This window comes from Manis pentadactyla, chromosome Y (genome assembly GCF_030020395.1).
Source record: "Manis pentadactyla isolate mManPen7 chromosome Y, mManPen7.hap1, whole genome shotgun sequence".
Taxonomy (NCBI): domain Eukaryota; kingdom Metazoa; phylum Chordata; class Mammalia; order Pholidota; family Manidae; genus Manis; species Manis pentadactyla.
The window spans coordinates 9,530,516-9,547,715 of record NC_080039.1 but is presented as its reverse complement, the minus strand read 5'-3'; positions in this window follow the sequence as shown (position 1 = coordinate 9,547,715).

Sequence of the window (17,200 nt, the reverse complement as noted above, 5' to 3'; positions counted from 1 at the left end):
TTCATAATTTGGTCTATCTAGTAGCTACATTGGTCATTGCCTCAAGTATTTCTTGAGTGCCTGATTGCCAGGCCTTGTTTTACAGCAAGACAAAAATCCCTGCCTTTGTGGTGCTTAGTTTCTGGTTGAGGGAATGGACAGTAACAAGATAAAAATTATATTGAATACTGGAAGGTGATACAATGTTATGTAGAAAAACATGGGGTGAGAACAGAAAGTGTGATCTACGAGGTGGGGGACCAGGCCATGCACATACCTAGGGAGGTGTTCCAGTCAGCGGGAACAGCAAGTGCAAAGGCTCTGAGGCAGGACTATACCCGGATTATTACAGAGTAGCAAGATCAGAGTGGCTGGAGCAAAGTAAGTGAGGGAAGGGAGGGGGAGTGGGAAAGCGGGAATAACAAAGGCCAAATCACAGAAGGCCTTGTAGTTCTCACTACTCAAAGCTTAGTCAGTGGACCGGCAGCATCAGCATTGCCTCGGAGCTTCTTAGTAATGCAGAGGCTCAAGGCTCAGCCCAGACCTGCTGAAACAGAACCTTCCTTTTAACAAGATCACCAAGTAATGTGTATGCACTCTGAAGTTTGGGAAACATGTTGGAACGTGTTAAACAGAGGAGTGACATAAATTCGTTTTATAAGGGTTACTCTGGCTTACTACTGTATTGAAAAGACACGTGATGAGGGCATAGGTGGAGGCAGAAAGATGGGTTAGAAGGCTACTGGAATAATCTTGGTGAGAGATGTTGGTGTCTTCGACCAGGGTGGTAGAAGTGGAATGGAAATAAATTGTTAAATTCAGGACCTATTTTTGAAGGTAAGGCCAGCAGGATTTCCTAATGAACTGAATGAGGGATGTGAGAGAGTCAAGGATGTTGCCAAGGACTTTAGCCATCAGCTGAGGTGAGAAAGATGCAGGTAGGCCAGGTTTGGAAGGGAAAATCAGAAGTTCTGTTTTGGATACAGGAAGTGAGATGTTTGTCAAACATCCAAGCTCAGAGAGCTGTGCTGGAGATGCAAACTTGTGGATCATAACCTCAAGGTGGCATTTCAAGTCAGGAGACTAGATAAGATCATCAAGGAAGTAAGAGTCATCCTTGGAGGAGTCATCAAGGAAGGAGGAGGTGGTCCAAGGCCCGAGTGTTGGGACATTCCAACATGAAGAGGTTAATAGGAGGAGGAGGAGAAACCAGTAGAGACTGAAAAGCAATGGTGAGGCAGAAGGAAAACCGGGAGAGTATGTTGCTCTACAAGCAAAATGGAATGTGTCGTGGAGGAGTGAGTAATCAGCTATGGCAAGTGCTGCAGATAAGCCAAGCAAGATGAGGAGAGGAATATGACTGAAGTCTTACAAAGAAGGGGTCATCAGTGGCCTCAGCAGAAGTCTCCATTCTCACTGGAGGCTCACCAAAGGGGAGAGCGCAGGAAAGGAGCACATCCTGGTTTGCTTTCGAAGACCTTGATGGTGAGGAAGGCAGCAGCACCAACTTGTGTCATGGGTCTTGGAGCGGTTGGAATGCTCCAACATACACAGTAGATGTAGTGGAAGCTGTGAATCAAATATTTCCTCTCTATAACTTCTGTGTACTGCACCCAGTTGTCTTGAGGCTGCCAAGTCTGTTTCGTAGAAAAAAGAAAGTTTACAGAGAAACCAAGGCAGACTTACATTCATATCCTCAAGATAAAGGCAGTGCACAACAGCAGGAGTTACAGCCTTGCTTCTGGAGTCCATTTCTAACATTTTTTATTGGGATTCAAATGGAGGGACATCCTAATTATTTCCACAAATGAAGGAGATAAAAGGTGGAGCTAAAATGAAATTAGTAATGCAGACATGACTAAATATTGGGCTTTGAATGCAGAGGTGCGCACTCAGGTGCATATGTGTACATACACACCGCACACACACTGACCTTTTGGACCCTTACTTGGGAGGCAAGGGAGACCTACCGGTGTGACTAGAAAGTCATAAGGCTGATTTCACCAGCTGTTTTTGAAAGTCAGACTCACTATATTGAAGCCATAGGTGGCTGATCAAATAAGTTCAGAAAAGGAGTGAGTCAGGCAATACATCACCTAGATCCCTCACACCTGTGTCTCCACCCTGGAGAAACCTACCCTTGTAAGGCACAATCTTGCTAGCATCTGGGTCTCACAGAAGTCATAATGCAGCCCTGCTTTTTAGCACACGGCTTGAATACTGTAGGTACTCAACAAGTTCAGTTCAACTGAACCCCCTTGGGCTGGATATTGGAGCACAGGAAGTATCCAAATCAAATAATATCCGAAGAGATGATGGCAACACGACTAGAGCAGTGGGAATCTCCTCCCAAAACCATATATATTTTTGAAAATACAATAAATAGAGCTCTTCCCAATAGAGAGACCAAAAGACATAGGACAACAGCCAAGCTACATCCACACCTGCAAGTACCCCTCACCTTGCAAAGGGGGTATGATACAAGCCATAGCCCAGCGGGACCCAAGAGCCCCTCACCCCATCTCCTGGTGGAAGGAGAGGAGTCAGAGCTGTGAGGGAGAGGGAGTCCAGGACTGCTAAACACCCAGCCCTAGCCATGCACACTGGGGTGCAGACACAGAGTGCATGCATGGGGTGTTGGAAACTAGGGAAACAGGACAGTAAGACCTGTGAGTGGGTCCCCACAGCTGGAAACCCTGGGACAAAAAAAAGTGAGTGCTCCTATAAAGTCTTGAAAGGACAGTGACCCCACAGCTGGACAGAACTTTCCAGGGAGACTTAGCCTAGTAGGAATCTCGGCAACCTCCAGGTGCTCTAATTCCCTTGGTAGCAGTGCAGCTCAGAGGCCCCTAATGGAGATAAACAGCCTCTCAGCCGTTTCCCCTCCAATGTGGCTCCGCCATATCGGAGCAGCTGCCTGAGTCAGGCCACACCCATAGCAACCACAGAGCTTAACTCCATAGCTACCCGACAAGAATTAGAAGCCCCATATGCACACAGCTGCACAGCACAAGCCGCTAGAGGTCGCTGTTCTCCCTGGAAAGAAGGCCACAAACCAGCAAAAGGGATGTTCTCCCAGCCGTCACACACGCCAGCTACACAAACTATCTCTATCGCCATGAAAGGGAGAAGAATTTGATACAGACCAAGATCACAGAGCCAACCCCTGAAAAGGAGATAGACCTAACCAGTCTTCCTGAAAAGAATTCAAAATAAAGGCCATAACCATGCTGACAGAGCTGCAGAGAAATATACAAGAGCTAAGGGATGATGTGTGGAAGGAGGTTACAGAAATGAAACAATGTCTGGAAGGATTTATTAGCAGAATGGATAAGATGCAAGAGGTCATTGACGGAATAGAAACCAGAGAATAGTAAAGCATACAAGCTGATGCAGAGAGAGATAAAAGGATCTCCAGGAATGAAACAATATTAAGAGAACTATGTGACCAATGTAAAAGGAAAAATATCCGCATTATAGGGGTACCAGAAGAAGAAGAGAGAGAAAAAGGGATAGAAAGTATCTTTGAAGAAATAATTGCTGAAAACTTTCCCAAACTGGGGTGGGGTGGAGTGGAAATTACAATCAGCTCATGGAAGTACACAGAACTCCCAACAGAAGGGACCCAAGGAGGACAACACCAAGACACATAGTGATTAAAATGGCAAAGATCAAGGACAATGACAAATTTAAAGACTGCTAGAGAGAGGAAAATAGTCACCTACAATGGAAAACCCATCAGGTTATCATCAGACTTAACAGAAACCCTACAGGCCAGAGGAGAATGGCATGATATATTTAATGCAATGAAACAGAAGGGCCTTGAACCAAGGATGCTGTATCCAGCATGAATATCATTTAAATATGAAGGAGGGATTAAACAATTTCCTGAAAAGCAAAAGTTTAGGGACTTTGCCTCCCAAAAACTGCCTCTACAGAGTATTTTAGAGGGACTGTTCTAGATGGAAGCACTCCTAAGGGTAAATAGATGTCACCAGAGAAAATAAAATCACAGCAAAGAAAGCAGACCAACCAAACATTAACCAAAGGCAAAAAATATAATCAACTATGCACAAAGCAGTTAAAGGAAACACAAGATCACAGAATAAAACACCCAACGTACAAAGAATGGAGGGGGAGCGAATAAGAAGGGTGAGAAAGAATCACCAGACAGTGTTTAGAAAAGCTCAATAAGTGAGTTAAGTTAGACAGTAAGATACTAAAGAAGGTAACCTTAAGCCTTTGATAACCACGAATCTAAAGCCTCAACTGCAATAAGTACATATATTTCAATAGTCACCCTAAATGTAAATGGACTGAATGCACCAATCAAAAGACACAGAGTAATAGAATGGATTAAAAAAAAGCAAGACTCAACTATATGCTGCTTACAAGACACTCACCTCAAACCCAAAGACATACATTGATTAAAAGTCAAGGGATGGAAAGAGATATTTCATGGAAACAACAGCGAAAAAAAAGCAGGTGTTGCAGTACTAGTATCAGACAAATTAGACTTCAAACAAAGAAAGTAACAAGAGATAAAGAAGGACATTATATAATGATAAAGGGCTCAGTCCATCAAGAGGATATAACCATTATAAATATATATGCACCCAACACAAGAACACCAGCATATGTGAAACAAATACTAAAATGCATTCACTTTAGAAAACTTCAGCATGCCACTCACTCCAAATAATAGATCCACTGGACAGAAAATAAGTAAAGACACAGAGGCACTGAACAACATACTTGAAAAGATGGACCTAAAAGACATCTAGAGAACTCTACATCCAAAAGCAACAGGATACACATTCTTCTCAAGTGTGCATGGAACATTCTCCAGAATATACCACATTCCTGGGCACAAAAAGAGCCTCAGTAAATTCCAAAAGACTGAAATTCTACCAGCCAACTTTTAAGACTACAAAGGTATAAAACTAGAAATAACTTGTACAAAGAAAGCAGAAAGCTGACAAACACATGGAGGCTGAACAACATGCTCCTTAATAATCAATGGATCAATGAACAAATTAAATACAAATAAAAGAATATATGGAAACAGATGACAACAATAACACAAAGCCCCAACTTCTGTGAGACTCAGCGAAAGCAGTCTTAAGAGGAAAGTATATAGCAATCCAGGCATAGTTAAAGAAGGAATAACAATCCCAAATGAATAGTCTAATGTCACAATTATCGAAATTGGAAAAAGAACAAATGATGCCTCAAGTCAGCAGAACTATGGACATAACAAAGTTCAGAGAAGAAATAAACAAAATTGAAAAGAGTAAAACGATAGAAAAAAATCAATGAAATGAAGAACATTTTCTTTGAGATAATAAACAAAATAGATAAGCCTATAGCCAAACTTATTAAGAGAAATGTAAAATCAGCACACACCAAAAGAATCACAAATGAGAATGAAAAAATCATAAAGACTCCAGAAAAATACAAAGAATTATTAAATACTACTAAGAAAACCTATATGTTAACAAGCTGGAAAACCTAGAAGAAATGGACATCTTCCTAGAAAAATACAACAATCCAAGACTGACCAAGGAAGAAACACAATAGTTAAACAAACCAATTATGAGCAAAGAAATTGTAGTAGTAATCAAAAAACGACCCAAGAACAAAACCCCCAGGCCAGATGGATTTACCTTGGAAATTTATCAGACATACAGAGAAGACATAATACCCATTCTCCTTAAGGTTTTCCAAAAAATAGAAGAGGAGGGAATACTCCCAAACTCATTCTATGAAGCCAACATCACCCTAATAACAAAACCAGGCAAAGACCCCACCAAAAAAGAAAATTACAGACCAATATCCCTGATGAATGCAGAAGCAAAAATACTCAAAAAATATTAGCAAACTGAATTCAAAAATATATCAAAAGGATCATACACCACGACCAAGTGGGATTCATCTCAGCTATGCAAGGATGGTACAATATTTGAAAATCCATTAGCATCATCCACCACATAAATAAAAAGAAGGAAAAAAAACACATGATAATCTCCATAGATTCTTAGAAAGCATTTGACAAAATTCAACATCCATTCATGATAAAACCTTTCGACAAAATGGGTATACAGGGCAAGTAACTCAATAAAGGCCACATATGATAAACCCACAGCCAACATCATAGTGAACAGTGTAAAGGTGAAAGCTTCTCCTGTGAGATCAGGAAAAAGACAGGGATGCCCACTCTCCCCACTGTTATTCAACATAGTACTGGAAGTCCTAACCAGGGAAATTAGACAAAACAAAAAAATACAAGGAATCCAAATTGTTAAAGAAGAAGTTAAACTGTCACTATTTGCAGATGACATGATATTGTACATAAAAAACACTAAAGACTCCACTCCAAAACTACTAGAACTGATATCACAACACAGCAAAGTTGCAGGATACAAAATTAACACACTAATCTGTGGCTTTCCTATACACTAACAATGAACTAATAGAGAAATCAGGGAAACAATTCCATTCACAATTGCATCAAAAAGAATAAAATACTTAAGAATAAACCTTACGAAGGAAGTGAAAGTACTATCCCCTGAAAACTATAAACACCCTTAAGAGAAATAAAAGGGGACACTAACAAATGGAGACTCATCCCATGCTCTTGACTAGGAAGAATTAATATCTTCAAAATGGCCATCTTGCCAAAGCAATATACAGATTTGATGAAATCCCTATCAAATTACCAACAACATTCTTCAATGAACTGGAAAAAATAGTTCAAAAATTCATATGGGACCACCAAAGACCCCGAATAGCCAAAGCAATCCTGAGAAGGAGGAGTAAAGTGGGGGGATCTTGCTCCCCAACTACTACAAAGCCACAGTAATCAAGACAGTTTGGTACTTGCAACAAGAACAGAGCCACAGACCAGTGGAACAGAATAGAGACCCCAGATATTAACCCAAACATATATGGTCAATTAATATATGATAAAGGAGCCATGGACATACAATGGGGAAATGACAGTCTCTTCAAAAGATGGTGCTGTCAAAACTGGACAGTTACATGTAAGAGAATGAAACTGGATCACTGTCTATCCCCATACACGAAAGTCAATTCGAAATGGATCAAAGACCTGGATGTAAGTCATGAAACCATAAAACTCTTTAAAAAAACCATAAGCAAACATCTCTTGGACATAACATGAGCAACTTCCTCATGAACGTATCTCCCTGGCCAAGGGAAACAAAAGCAAAAATGAACAAGTAGGACTATATCAAGCTGAAAAGCTTCTCTACAGCAAAAGACACCATCAATAGAACAAAAAGATACCCTACAGTGTGGGAGAATATATTCATAAATGACAGATCTGATAAAGTCTTGACATCCAAAATATATAAAGAGATCACCCATCTCAACAATCAAAAAGCAAATAATCCAATTAAAATATGGGTAGAGGATATGAATGGACAGTTCTCTGAAGAAGAAATTCAGATAGCCTACAGACACATGAGAAGATGCTCCACATTGCTAGTTATCAGAATAATGGAAATTATACCCACAATGAGATATCACCTGACACCAGTAAGGATCACCACCATCCAAAAGACAAACAACAACAAATGTTGGTGAGGTTGTGGAGAAAGGGGAACCCTCCTACACTTCTGGTGGGAATGTAAATTAGTTCAACCATTGTGGAAAGAAGTATGGAGGTTCCTCAAAAGCTCATAATAGAAATTATGAGCTCAGGATATTGGTCCTTAATTTTCTTTTTTGGTGGGGTCTTTGCCTGGTTTTGTTATTAGGGTGATGTTGGCTTCATAGAATGAGTTTGGGAGTATTCCCTCCTCTTATTTTTTGGAAAACCTTAAGGAGAATGGGTATTATGTCTTCTCTGTATGTCTGATAAATTTCCGAGGTAAATCCATCTGGCCTGGGGGTTTTGTTCTTGGGTAGTTTTTTGATTACCACTTCATTTGACCCAGGAATTCCACTTCTAGGAATTTATCCTAAGAGTGCAGCATCCCAGTTTGAAAAAGATGCACCCCTATGTTTATCACAGTACTCTTTACAATAGCCAAGAAATGGAAGCAACCTAAGTGTCCATCAGTAGATGAATGGATAAAGAAGATGTGGTACATATACACAATGGAATATTATTCAGCCATAACAAAAAAAACAAGTCCTACCATTTGGAACAACATGGATGGAGCTAGAGGGTATTATGCTCAGTGAAATAAGCCAGGTGGAGAAAGACAAGTACCAAATGATTTCATTCATTTGTGTAGTATAAGAACAAAGAAAAACTAAGGAACAAAACAGCAGCAGAATCACAGAACCCAAGAAGGGACTAATGGTTGACAAAGGAAAAGAGACTGGGCAGGATGGGTGGGAAGGGAGGGACAAAGGCAGGGAAAAAGAAAGGGGGCCTTACGATTAGCATGTACAATGTTGGGGTGGCATAGGGAGAGATGTGCAACAGAGAGAAGACAAGTATTGAGTCTACAGCATCTTACTACACTGATGGACAGCGACTATGTTTGGATTAATGGGGGGTACTCGGTGAAGGGGGGAGTCTAGTAACCATATGTTCTTCATGCAATTTAAATCAATGATAATAAAGTGAATTAAAACAATTAACACAGAAATCTGTGGCTTCCCTATACATTAATAATGAACCAATAGAAAGAGAAATCAGGAAAATAATTCCATTCACAATTGCACCAAAAAGAATATAATACCTAGAAATAAACCTAACCATAGAAGTGAAAGGCCTATACACTGAAAACTATAAGACACTCTTAAGAGAAATTAAAGAGGGCACTTACAAATGGAAACTCATCCCATGCTTTTGACTAGGAAGAATTAATATCGTCAAAATGGCCATCCTGCCTAAAGCAATATACAGATTTGATGCAATCCCTATCAAATTACCAACAGCATTCTTCAATGAATTGGAACAAATAGTTCAAAAATTCATATAGAAATACCAAAGACCTAGAATAGCCAAAGCAATCCTGAGAAAGAACAATAAAGTGGTGGGGGACCTCACTCCCCAACTTCAAGCTCTACTACAAAGCCATAGTAATCAAGACAATTTGGTACTGGCACAAGAACAGAGCCATAGACCAGTTGAGCATATTAGAGACTCCAGACATTAATCTAAACATCAATGGTCAATTAATATATGATAAAGGAGCCATGGACATACAATGGGGAAATGACAGTCTCTTCAAAAGATGGTGCTGGCAAAACTGGACAGCTACATGTAAGAAAATGAAACTGCATAAGGCTGTCTAATCCCATACACAAGAGTAAATTCAAAATGGATAAAAGACCTGAATATAAATCATAAAACCATAAAACTCTTAGAAAAAAACATAGGCAGAAATCTCTTGGAAATAAAGATGAGTGACTTCTTCATGAACATATATCCCTGGGCAAGGAAAACAAAAGCAAAAATGAACAAGTGGGACTATATCAAGCCAAAAAGCTTCTCTACAGCAAAGGACACCATCAATAGAACAAAAAGATACCCTAAGTGTGGGAGAATATATTCATAAATGACAGATCTAATAAAGTCTTGACGTCCAAAATATATAAAGAGCTCACCCACCTCAACAAACAAAAAGCAAAGAATCCAATTAAAAAATGGGCAGAGGATCTGAACAGACAGTTCTCCAAAGAAGAAATTCGAGATGGCCAACAGACACATGAAAAGATGCTCCACATTGCTAGTTATTAGAGAAATGCAAATTAAAACCACAATGAGATATCACCTCATACCAGTAAGGATTGATACCATCCAAAAGACAAACAACAACAAATGTTGGTGAGGTTGTAGAGAAATGGGAACCCTTCTACACTGCTGGTGGGAATGTAAATTAGTTCAACTATTATGGAAAGCAGTATGGAGGTTCCTCAAAATGCTGAAAACAGAAGTACCATTTGACCCAGGAATTCCACTTCTAGGAATTTACCCTAAGAATGCAGGAGCCCAGTTTGAAAAAGACAGACGCACCCCTATGTTTATCACAGCACTATTTACAATAGCCAAGAAATGGAAGCAACCTAAGTGTCCATCAGTAGATGAATGGATAAAGAATATGTGGTACATATACACAATGGAATATTATTCACTCTTAAGAAGAAAACATCCTACCATTTGCAACAGTATGGATGGAGCTAGAGGGTATTATGTTCAGTGAAATAAGCCAGGCAGAGATAGACAAATACCAAATGATTTCACTCGTATGTGGAATATAATAAGAACAAAGTAAAACCGAAGGAACAAAACAGCAGCAGAATCACAGAACCCAAGAAGGGACTAAGAGTTACCAGAGGGAAAAGGACACGGGAGAATGGGAGGGTAGGGAGGGATAAGAGCAGAGAAGAAGAAAGGAGATACTATGATTAGCATGTATAATGTGGGGAGTGGGGGACAGGGGAGGGCTGTGCAACACAGAGAAGACAAGTAGTGATTCTACAATATCTCACTACGCTGATGGACAATGACTCTAATGAGGTTTGTGGGGGAATGAGGTGAAGAGGAGAGTCTAGTAAACATAATGTTCTTCATACAATTGTCCATTAAAAGTAACAAAATTAAAATTAAAAGAAATATCTGGAAGATGAAGGTTCACATATGGAAGTAGGATTGTCTTAACAATTCCAGTGATATGAAGAAGGAGAGTGGGAGGAGATGGTAAAAAGTTTTCTGGCCCTCTTAAAAACAAAGATTGGTCTTCTGCCTCAGCTTACTCTATTTCACACAACACCCAGTTGGCTGTTTCAGTCAGCCAGAGTAGAGCACCAGACTCAAGATTCCTTGAGATCAGGGACTACGGCTTATGTAAATCATTATTCCTTTTAATGATGGAGTCTGATAGTCAGACCCTTGAGGCCCATTGGAGCATGTCTTTCTTACATCCTTTCTATATGACTCAGCATATTTTTTCAGCTCTAGTGTTTAATCTGTCACACAATCACAGATTTTGTAGCATTGGAATGGTCCCTAGAGATCATATAACGAAGGCCCTTACTTTGCAGATGAGGATATTAGGGCCTAGCATGGGAAGGGACAGTCCAAAACAACAGCTGGGACTGGGACCCAGGGCTCCCAAGCACCTAGTTAGAGGCTCTCTCACCACCCCCACAGAATTCTCAATTCCAAGATTTTCATCCTCTCAACTTGGTGTCTTAGTGAAATGTTTTTTCCCCATTTAACTAAGGCAGCCTTAGATACATTAAACTCAACAATCTCCATCAGGCCTATATTCCCATTTTTACCACTGTGCAGGCAGCCAACTTATGTAGCTTCAGTGAATGTGTCTTAGTCCTTGTGTTTTGTAATTTTTTACGTAACATTGCTTCATACACTCACTTCCAGGAAACAGTATCTCATTGTGCTACTCTACCATTGATGGCTTAGGCAATTACCTATTATTGAACACTCAAAATCAACAGGTGCCTGGAATTATATGCACAAAACTGTTGTCAATTGTAAGTGACCTTTGAGGGTGTAGAACTGGGTACTGTGGTGGTGGCAGGGGAACTTTCATTTTGTAGTTTGTGTATTTTTGCTCACTGGGTTTTTTTTTTAAATATGATTTCTTATATTTATTATAAAAATAATTTTAACTTTGTTAGGCATTGGGGGTTTTCTGATTTTTTCCTCATAAAGACCTTATTGTTTATTCTTGTTACCAGGTTTCATTCCTAAGGAGAATAAACCAATTATTTTGCCCCCCTGGCAAATGTATAAATGTGCCCATTTCCTCCCCAGAAACACATAAGTCTTCTTCCTACTATGGTAGAAAAAGTGTATAAGACAAACCTATGATCACAACTTAATTTTGCTGCTTAATCAGAAAGACTTTGGACAAATTGTCAAACCCCTCTGAACCTCAAGATTCCTCATCTACAAAACTGGTATGCTGATGTACCTACACAGACATTTCTTGTAAAGATTAAATGAGATAATGCATGTAAAATGCTTAGCAGTGCTTGGCACATCACAATGCTTTGTAAATTGTAACTCCTAATTTGCCATCCCCTGGTGTATGGTGGACTTTGGGAAATCTGCAATAAGCTAAAAAAAACTTTTTATCAGAAATGCCTAGCACCTAGATGGCAGACTTCACTTCAAGGGCTTGCTTCATTAGTAGGGCTAGGAATGAGGTGATTTTATGTGAGGAGTTATGGTTATATAGTGAGCTTTTAGCTTATCAGTCACCTACTTTCTAATCACCTCTGTCCTCAAGAACAGCCCTCCAAAAGAAGATAAGCTTTTCATCTGTGAAGACAGAGTGGTATGGAGAGAATACATCTGTTCATGTACTTAACACATTTATAGAGAATCTCTGTGTATACCTGACCTTTCTAGGGACTGGAAACAGAGAAATGAAAAAAAAAGTCTTTGCATCATGGACCATATGATCTAGTCATGGAAGAAAGGCAATAGTGTCAGTAAGTAAAATCTAATATCTTAGGTAGAGCTAAGTGCTAAGGGATAAAAAAATCAAGGGAAGGAGAGAGGGTTGCAGTTTTAGGTGAGGTGACCAGGAAAGGCCTTAATGAACAGATGGCACATTTAAAAATGTATATTTATTTTTAATTGAACTGTAGTTGAAATATATATATTAGTTTTAGGTACACAACAGTGATTTGATGTTTATATACATTGCTAAATGCTTACTACAATAAGTGTACTTACCATCTGTCACCATACAAAGGTATTACAGTATTAGTGGCTATACTCCCTCTGCTGTACTTTTCATATCTATGACATTTATTTTTTAACAGGATATTTGTACTTCTTAATCCCCTTCACCTATTTCACCTATTCCCCCAATCCTTTCCCCTCTGGCAACTACCAGTTCCCTATATTTATGAGTCTGTTTCTGTGTTTGTTATTTTTGCTTTTTAGGTTCCACATGAAAATGAAATCACATGCTATTGTCTTTCTCTAACTTACTTTACTTAGCATAATATCCTGTAGGTACATACATGCTGTTGCAAATGGCAAAATGTCATTCTTTTTATGGCTGAATAATATTCATGTGTATGTGTGTTTGTGTGTGAGTGTATGTACAAATATATCTTCCTTATCCGTTTAACAGTGGACACTCAGGTTGCTTCCATATCTTTGCTGTTGTAAATAATGTTGCAGTAAACATACAGGGTTCATATACATTTTCAAATTAGTATTCTTATTTTCCTTGGATAAATAACCAGAAGCAGAATTTCTGGGTTGTATGATATTTCTGTTTTTAATTTTTTTAGGAACTTTTCATAGTAACTGCACCAATTTACATTCCCACCAGCAGTACACAAGAATTCCTGTGACGTCCTTAAGGTCCATTAAACTATTCTCATTGTTTTCTTTGCAGCTTGAATGAGCTCCTCTATCCTGTCTTCTAGATCACTTATCTGTTCTTCTGTACCTCTAATCTGTTATTTATTCCCTCTCATGTATTTTTAATTTAATTACTGTATTCTTCAGCTCTGATTCTTCCCTATGTTTTCTTTTGTTGGAAGTTCTGAGTTCTTCCAACTTGGTAAGAGTCTTTATGACAATTATTTTAAACTTTTTATCTGGTAGATTCTTTATCTCCATTTAGTTCTTTTTCTGAGGTTTAGTCTTCTGTATTTTGGAATACAGTCCTCTCTCCCTTAATTTTGTCTGACTCTCTGTGTTTGTTTTTATTCATCAGGTTAGTCAGCTGCATCTCCTGGTCTTGAAAGTAGTGGTTTTTTGTAGAAGGCATCCTGTGGGACCCCGTAACACAATCATGCCTGGTCACCAGAATCAAGCAGTCCACAAGTGTCCCCTGTGTGGGCTGCCCATGCCATCCTATTGTGACTGAGCCCCAATCGCTGCAGGTGCATAGGTGGGCAGGATTGGGCCCAGGTGCCACTGGCTGAGAGACCCGGCTACAGGGTGGGAGCTTGTAGAGAAAATGAAGGTTCCTATGACCAAGATTCTCACCTGACCCTGGTTGCCTTGCTCAGTGCACATGTGTGGGCAATACATTATTAATAACTATATAAAGAGCTCTGCCCAGTGCTCTGAGCTGCATGGCTGCAGGAGAGCAGAGGCTGGAGAGGTTGCAGCACTGAGGACAGAGACTGAGACAGCTGTGGGTGGTAGAGAGGCCCACTCTCTGAGTGGATGGGATTCTAGTGATTGACCTGCCACCATGGGAATAAAGTTGGGTATAAACCCTTTCACCCCAGGAATGTTCCACTGTCATTTTTTCAGCCCACTGAATCCATAGTGAACTTGTTCAGGGCTGAAACCCACTGGTGAGACAATTGGTGATGTTGGCAGGATTCACTGCAGACCAAAGAATGAAACAGGCTGCCCTCATGGGAAGAGTGCTTTAGCGGGCTGAATCTTTGGATGGGGAGACATTTGAGTGTCTCCCAAAGGACATACAGTCTGACGTAGCTTGCCTCCTAGAGGACATGGTCCCACGTCAAGACTCGGGAGAGTTGGAGGTGACACCTGAGGCAGTAGAGTTTTGGCCCTCAGCAAAATAGGGAATTCCTTAAACAGTGCCCATGAGGCAGCGGAAACTGGATTGGCCTTTTTTTCACACTGTTAGGAAAGGCCATAAGGGAGAAAGATATCCTCCTGCAAGAAGCATGAGAAGAGGCAGCACAAGAACATGAGCTGTGAGGTGCTGTAGAGGAGGTAAGAAAATTGTTGATAACTGAAATGGCCTCACTACAGGGGGCTATGGAAATGGTAAAGGAGGTCATGGCAGCACAAGAAGTAGCAGCATGAGAGTGTGAATGGCTGTGGGAGAGATGAAGGATATAGTGGAGCCTTCAGGACCAGAAATGAAGGAGGAGCCGAGGTTTTACAAACAGGTGGGGGCATCAGCCCCTCCCCTGTTGAAAGTGCCAACCCGGTTAGAGCTGGTGGAGAACCCTCCCCTCCACTGGTTGTAGAAAAGCAAATAAAGATGCAGCAGCCATGGGTTCCTCCAGGAGAGGTGCAGCACCCTCCGCAGGTCATGGAGCACTGTATGCTCTTCCACTCCACTCAGGCTGAGTTGGTGTATTTGGGCTTCCACTTTAGGGAGAAGTCCTCTGAGTCGGTATCAGCTTGGCTCCTGCATCTACAGGATGTAGTTGTTGATGGAATTAGTCTGCCGGGTTTAGAAACGGGAAAACTGGCTTCCCTGATGACTTACGCTGCCTTGAGGCAACAATTGCAAAATGTACTTTAGACACTAGAAAATCGCTCCTACCTTGATTGAATTATGGCCACTTGTCACAATGTACGGCCCAATTACGCTGATTTGCCTTCCTTTCCCTCTAAATGGCAGATGTATGCTGAGCTCCACAGGTGTTTGGGGAGGTAGGCATGAAAGATGCCGTTTATAGTCCAGAGAATTATGGCCCAGATGAGTACACTTTTACTGTGGGGATGAGAAATGTGGTGCTTCAGATGGCACCCACATCCTTGTTTGGGTCCCTAGTAGCCATTCTTGCCCCTCACTTATGGAGACCCATAAGTGAGATTTCCCTTACAGTAGTAGCAGAGCAGACTGGGGAGAGGCCAAAGCAGTGAGAGCATGGAAAGAAATACGGTCCACTACTCGGAGAAAGAATTTAAAGAGCCCATGAAGGTCACAAGGACCCAGATGTGCGTTGATTTAATAGAGGCAGGTGCAGACAGAAATTAGAAGGGAAGTCAAATAAACTCTTACTAGAATTGTGACAACAACTGAAGCTGGAGCACAGTTTTCAGCAGTTGACTGAAGTGAGGGCCAAGAAATGGAAGCCAGAGACAAAGCAACAAGACTGGCTTCTGTGTCTGCTGGAGAGCTTGGTGAGCTCCCTAGGGGTTGTAGAAGGTGGGTATTGTAAGGGTCACCCATGGTCCTTTTGGTTAACTTTGAGTAGAACTGGTTTGAATACAGCTGGAAGACCACTTGATGGCAATGGATCTCCTCAGGCTTCAGGGTTTTTACAATTTCTTTTATCTGTATCATAATTTTTCTTATTTGTATATTGCCATAGCCTCTGTTTTTATTGTGGAATTTGGTTGCAATGTTCCAGCTCTCTCACACAGGGACTATTGCAGAAGATTGAGGGTGCATAAATTGAGAGGCGAGAATCCTGGAGTGGTGGAGTGTAGAGAAAATGAAAGTTCCTATGGGCAACCTGTATTCTCACCCACACCTGGTCAGCTTGCTCACTGCACACATGTGGGATATATTCTATTATTGACTCTAAAGAGCTCTGCCCAGTGCTCTGGGCTGCACAGCTGCAGGAGAGCAGAGGCTGGAGTGGTGGCAGCACTGAGGACAGAGACTGAGATGACTGGGGGCTCAAAGAGGCCTGGAGGCAGAGACCAGCTTGTTGCATGCAGACTTGCTCTGAGGTGGATGGGATTCTAGTGACTGACCTTCCACCATGGGAATAAAGTTGGGTATAAACCCTTTCACCCCAAGAATGTTCCAGTATCATTTTTTTGTCTCACCAAATAAAGAGTGAACTTTCCTGGGGCTGAAACCCATTGGCAGGACAGAGCTGCTCTAAAAGGGTGCCTTCTGGGGCAGGGTAGGTGCACAGGGGAACCCTGGGCCAAGGTGAGCAGTACTAGCAAGGTACTGGAGAGCGTCAGAACTTGCATTCCACCAGCCTCAAGCCAGATAGGGAGAAGGAGGGAAAGAAAAATGGTACACACCCAAAAATGAGTCAGTGTATTTCCTTCACATATAGCCCAGTTTCTTTTCAACTTGCTGCCTCTGAGCTAGGTCTCAGAGAGTGATACTGTATGCTGGCTCTTTAAGAGCAGAGATGGTTTCTATAACCCTGTAGCTCTCCTAAAGTTAAGCCTCACTGATTTTCAAAGCTCCCTAGGTTAAGCCCTGCTGATTTTCAAGGCCAGACATTATGGGGGCTCATCTCCTGGTACAGATCCCCAAGAGGGGAATGCCCAATGTGGGGCTTGAAGCCCTCCCTCCTCAAGGAGGACCTCCATGCATATAATATGCCTCCTTGTGGGTCACCATGCCAGGGGTTTTATTCCTAACTATTCTTTACCCCTCCTACCCGTCTCAATGTGACTTTATCTTTGTCTTTAGTAATGGAACAGCTGTTCTGCTAGTTTTCAGGTCGTTCTCAGAGTGAATGAGCAGGTGGCATCTTAACAAAGATATGAAGAGAGGTAAGTCCTGAGCCATGAGAAAAGATCTCATGGGAGAGGGTTCCAGGCAGACAGAAT